The following is a 6,465-nucleotide window of genomic DNA, read 5'->3' as shown; positions in this document are numbered from 1 at the left end:
AGCCAAGGAAATCAGACAAACAGCATTAATTATATGGTGTCAGATAATTCCGATTTATAGAAAAAAATGAAAAATAAAACACTACCAAATAATCGCGACCGTACAATGAACTTTGGAAGGTGATGAGAGTAGGCGAAATCACTGTTCATTTTCGCCTATAGGGGTTTTATAGTATCTTTCCATACATATACATATACATATGTAGTATCTTCCCATATATATATATATATATATATATATATATGGAAAAAGTTTATATAGAACCAAGGCTCTAAACAATCAAATTAAAGCCCACCTCAAAAATTTCACTAAAAGAGGTTGTTTTGAGGCCCAAATATCCTCAAATTGATCATCTAGACATTAAGATGCATGGATATGAGAAAAAATGAATTTCAAGTTTTGAAAATAGTGCATATTGTAACGCAATTTTTGGACTGTCACTTTTCAAGGTTTTCAAGTTTTCATATATCTGCTCGATCTACACTATTTTTTAAGCTTTAAATTTTATAAATAAATATGAAAATATATTTTAAGGCTATCACAAAGATTCCTAGTTTTAAAACCACATTTCTTGACACTACATGAAGGTGGGCTCTAATTTGATTGTTTAAAGCCTCGACGATCTATAAACCGTACATATATATATATATATATATATATATATATATATATATATATGGAAAAAGATCCTATCAGCCCAAGGGCATATTGCTACAGTAAACACCAATGGCCCAAATTGAATATGGGCCAATCTTACGATCCCGAATGTCTGGTAGTGTTTGAATTTTAATTTTTTTTTTTACAAATCGAATTGATCTAAAATTTAGAATGTGCGTACACAAAAAATACGTGAATCTTTAAAAAATATATAAAAAAATATTTTACATAAAAATATTGACCAAAATACCCCTATAAATTTTTGGGGGTATTTTGGTCTTTTTGCGGATTATTTTTTTTATATTTTTATTAGGTACGCCTTGATGAGAAGAATATACATCTAAAATTTTAATTGATTTGTATTAATAGAAAAAAATTAAAATTCAAATACGAAAAGAGATCGTGACCGTCATATCAGCCAAGATTCAATCTGGGCCATTGGCATTTACTGGAGCGATCAGCTAGTGGGCGTACAGAATCCACTATATATATATATATATATATATATATATATATATATATATATATATATATATATATATATATATATATATATATATATATATATATTATACTCAGAATACATGGCGTAAAAGATAGATCTTCTAAGTATACTCGATTACTCGAATACATGAAAGATAAATTTTGTAATCATACCCGAATACTCGAATACATAGCATACTTGAATACATACCATACTCGAATACATAACATACTTGAATACATAGCACACTCGAATACATAGCATGAAAGATAGATCCAGTAAAGCATCCCCTTCAAGCATATGAGCAAAACCTTTTCCTGTTGCATGATAAATATATTCATATCGTCCTATGATCTTGAATTACGACTTTTCATATAAACATAATAAATGTGAATAAGTTCATTCACATAATCCAAACAAAAATAAATAAATTGATAAGTCATGAATGTGTTCCTGTTAATCTTTGAACCATTGACTTTTTATGTTAAACTATATAGAATAGCATTTCAAAAGTAAAATTACTTGACATCTGTTTCCATAGTACATATCAAACCAAAAAAATGTTTCAAATGTATATATCAAACTCCAAATTACATATTAGCCACTTTATCTGTCTCAGTCATTTTTTAGGCCAGTTTGGAATACCCTTTCCCTTCACATCAGGTTCCTATATAGTCATTCCCTTCTGGGCACCCCTCTTTCTTCGTGGTTGCAAATTCCACCTTAGTTCCTCATACAATGTTAGCGCAGGAACGTGTACTTGAAAATGATCATTCTTTTTCTTTGTTCTTCTCTCATTGTCTTCCTCGCTCTCGTTTTCCTCATCTCCACCATCTTCATTCTCACTCTTATTTTCTTCATATCCATCATCTCCCTCTTCAGACTCGTTTTCCTCCTCTTCACCATCTCCCTCCTCCCTCCCTCCCTCCTTTTCACCATCTCCCTCCTCGCTGTTACTTTCATCATCTCCCTTTATTATCCCCTCAGTACCTGTCTCTATATGAGTATTATTCAATAACAGATCATGGGATGCCTATATATAACATTTGGATTCCCCTGCTAATACTTTACCAGTAAGTGCAGCTTGTAGCATCCCTATACAGGTATGTCGCTACATGTAGACAATAAAAAAATAAAATAGTCTATTAGTTTTATTTTTTGTAAATTTTTAATACATATTAAGACAATAAACTAACAAAATACCAAAAAACAACTATAGTTATACCAATCTCCTATCGTCATCATCGCTCGTAGAGCATTGTACATATGATTGCGACTGTGACGGCGTACATGGGGGTATTTGTAATTCTATGTGTAAACATGTTATACCAGGCCATGTACTCTTTTGTAGGTACTCCACCAAATTTATCCACAGCTGTTGTGACAATATTACGTTCTCGTTGTTGTCAATCGTTTATCTGCGTGCTCAACTCTTCAGTCCAATTTGTGGGATGTATACCGACTTTCTCCCTCCTATCCCACGTGGGAGGCACAACAGGAATTCGTTGCACCTCCCCAAATTGTCGTAGCATGTGATCAGACATATAGTACTTTGCAATGTTGAAGCTTATTAGGCATGATCCGCACAACGCACTTTATTTTCTGACCAGATCTAATGGCCTATACTCCTCATCATGAGACTCCTAATATGGTTGTCAGTTCACTTACAAAAAAAACATGGCGTAATGAATACTTATTCGTATTTAATCTTAGATAGATTATCTATAGTTATATAACCACACAAGCAAACCACTAACCATATCAAATGAGATGTCATCAAATGAGATGCTTTTGTGACATGATTGTTTCTTTCAAAGACAAGCTCTGGGCATTATTGGGCTGATCAATGTAGGCTTGGTGCCTAGAGTTAAAAAATGCTTATAGATCCAGCATTGCACCAAAAATAGTAAGAAACAAAAAGTAAGAAGGCAAAGAAGTTGTAAATATGTAAATATATATTATAAAGATAGTGGAAAATACCTATAATAAGGTCATTGACCCACTAAAATGTGTTTTCCCGCTCGCGACCTATGATAAGGAACGATACAAGAAGGCAAGCACCGCAATACCCCATGTATATTGTCCTGCATCATTAAAATTTTGAAACAATTGCAAGTACATTGCAAGCGTGGATCATTTATATGAGTCGGCAAATATAGGTGTACCGACAAAATAAAGGAGATACGCTCGAGTATGTTGCATGAGGTGTACTTTGGTGGCATTTTTTAGTAATTTCCTGAATCTCGTACTGGGCAAGTGTTGTAGTCCACGTTTCAGCTTTCAATATGCGAGTTGCCATTAGTTTCATGATTAGTCTCCTAATCAAATCAACGTACTGGAGAATTGGTATGTATCGTGCTTCTAGAATCCACGAGTTATATAACTCAGCCACATTGGTTGTTACTTGGGTATATCACCTACCACTAAAAAGTGATGTGGCCCAACGGTCTGGCGATGCTTCCATGAACCACTTGAATAAGTCTTTAGAAATTGATCTAATCTCACTCGTCTTCTTAAAATACTATTGCGGCATGTCTGCTCTACACGCTCCGATGAAGGATATTACAACTTCCTTCTTAACATCATTATGTATGTGTTGTACTTCCTTCTTGAAATTCTCCAATAAATGATACTCAAATAATACATGATGTGTATTCTCAAATACTTGACAGACAATATAAACTAGACCAGGATGTCTATTTGATAAAAAAATGAATTCTCAATCAGTCACAATAGCAATCTTTAAAGATTCTATAAACCATAACCAGTTATCGGTACTTTCGGCATCCATAATAGATAATGCAATATGAAACATTCGTCCTTCCCCATCGAGTGAGTTAGCAGCAAGCAGAATCCTAAGGTATCGTGCCTTCAGTAATGTCCCATCGAGAAATAGAAGTGGACGACATCCACTTTTGAAGCCATGTATTAAGACATAAAAGCTTAAGAACAATCGACGAAATCAACCATCATTTTGTCATACTTGTCATGTTGCATAACTATCAAGATTTGTCTCCATCACACGGTTTACATATGCAGGTAACTGGTTGTATATATCCTCTTGCGATCCATGTATGTCTTTGGTGGCCATTTCTATCTCTCGTCAAGCCTTGCAATAGGGTAATTCTAACCCATAATCTCGAGACAAATCATCAATTAATTTATCATCGTTTAAGGATGCAACAAATTTTTAGGACGCTCTTCTTTGTACATCATTGCTTGTCCCAATATTACATGAGTGTTCTTTTTTCCATGTTTTGATGCTAAAAATATTTGTCCTGCCAAACTTCGATGCATATATGTCCCATTTGCATCCATCACCCTTGCCTTCGCCCTTATGCGATACGCCTCATTTTTAACGTGACGGTATCCAAAATAGTGTGCTATAGAAAACTTGCTAAGGGTTTCTTGAAAATCATCTAGAGATTCAAACCGTTGCCTTATCCCGGTAAGTGCATCATCCCATGAACTAAAAAACCTTGGTGCATTACTTTGTTCGGAACTAGAGACCAAAAAAATTAGAGGATTAGGGGGTCTAACATCTTCAATTGCCCTGGTATTACGTGAAGTACTTCCACCCCTATATTCACTCCCATCAAATACATAGACAAACATATTATTCTCGCCTTCATATATATTCAGCATCCTCTCAATATCATCATCAATGAATAGGTTCACAATAAATCTTCTATTTATCGGGATAGAATACCCCAATGACATCAAGTGTATGTCAAGTGAGAAACTCTCTTCTACGTGTTTTCACGTGTCATCTAACCTAGTACTACCATTAGTAAAAAATGTATATGCATCATCCCAATATAATCTAAAGTCTCATCGACCCTTGATCAAAGTTCTCCACAAAAAATGCAATAAACCAATCTGCTATCACCCATTTTCTTTTGTCTTGCATAAGATTTGTAATAACTTACCTTCCACATGTTGCATTACAACGTTTTAATAATGGCTTTGAACTTGCCCAAGTTTGGTAGGCTCAAGCTAGAATTTTTTAAAAAAAACTACTACTAAATTTTAACAAGAGCTAGGAATATTATTGGGAGGTATATAAACTACATAAGTATTTCTAACAAGGATTGTCTTAATATTGTAATCTTAATGATTTTACCCAGTTAATGTCACGATATTTTAGTAAATGATGGAAACAGTCTTGAAATAAAGAGCCTCTCAAGACTACCCAACTTTTAAGATGAATATGCAATTCAATATTTATACGATTAAAAGACTAATTTATATTCAAGAATGAGGACATAAGCCCCATTGTCTTTCACACTAGCATAATGCCGTTCTTTTGCAAACTGAAACAAAAACTAATGAGTTTGTAGACGTAAACATATACCGCTAATAAATGATTCGAATGCATTTAAAATTGGAGAAAAACTTCATCCTAAAGTTCTAGTAAATAAACAATACCATTTCTCTAAGCTACAGTTCAACCTAACAATATCGATGAACACAATATATACAACTAGCAATATAGACCATCCTAAAGTCTGTTTTTTGGGGGGGGTTTTTAAAGAGCTATTACTAAAGTTGACAAGAGCTAGGCATTTTTTTTTTTTAATAACTAAATTTTAACAAGAGAAAGATGATGGATCATCAAATAAGAAACAATCGATGCAAAAAAAACCAACAGAAAATAAATACAGCAAAACAAACTCAAAATTTACTACCACCAAGAACATTCAAGCCCTAAAATGTCAATAGATAAAAAATAACAAACTTCATAAAACATTTAAAAAAAAAACTTCAATAAATCTTAATCCATAAGCAATCCATCCTTTCATTGTCAATGACAGATCAAATACAATCAATTTTGACGAACAATAACCCAAAAACAGATTTAAGCGATTTTCTTAAATAAATATGCTATATATTTTGTATGAAAATTAAATAAAAAAATATTTCATACTTTTGATGGGGCTGATTTGGGGCCGAGAGATAAGCTAAAAATCGAGCTCGAGCTTTGGGGGTTTGGGCTGGGGCGGAGAAATTGAGACCCAGGCTAATTCACAGAGAGAATGAGAGATCAGTCGTGGTATCCTTGTAGAGAGAGAGGGAGAAAGCTTAGGCCTTCACAGAGAGAAAGACCATGGTTTATTGGGCCAAAAGTCCTTTGAAGAGAGAGAGAGGGAGAGAGCTTGAGCAGGGAGAGAGAGCGTGAGACAGGGAGGGAGCTCGGGTGAGAGAGAGAGGGAGTGAGCTCAGATTGTAGGGTGAGAGAACGAGAGAGAAGGAGACAACATGAGTGCCTTTTATTAAAGAAAAAAAAGGGTAAGATGAGAGAGAGAGAAGCATGGGTAAGATTA

This window comes from Amborella trichopoda, chromosome 3, assembly GCF_054954075.1.
Source record: "Amborella trichopoda isolate Santa Cruz 75 chromosome 3, AtrichopodaSantaCruz75HAP2 v2.0, whole genome shotgun sequence".
Lineage (NCBI taxonomy): Eukaryota > Viridiplantae > Streptophyta > Magnoliopsida > Amborellales > Amborellaceae > Amborella > Amborella trichopoda.
The sequence above is the reverse complement of the archived record's forward strand: the minus strand, read 5'-3'. Positions refer to the sequence as shown.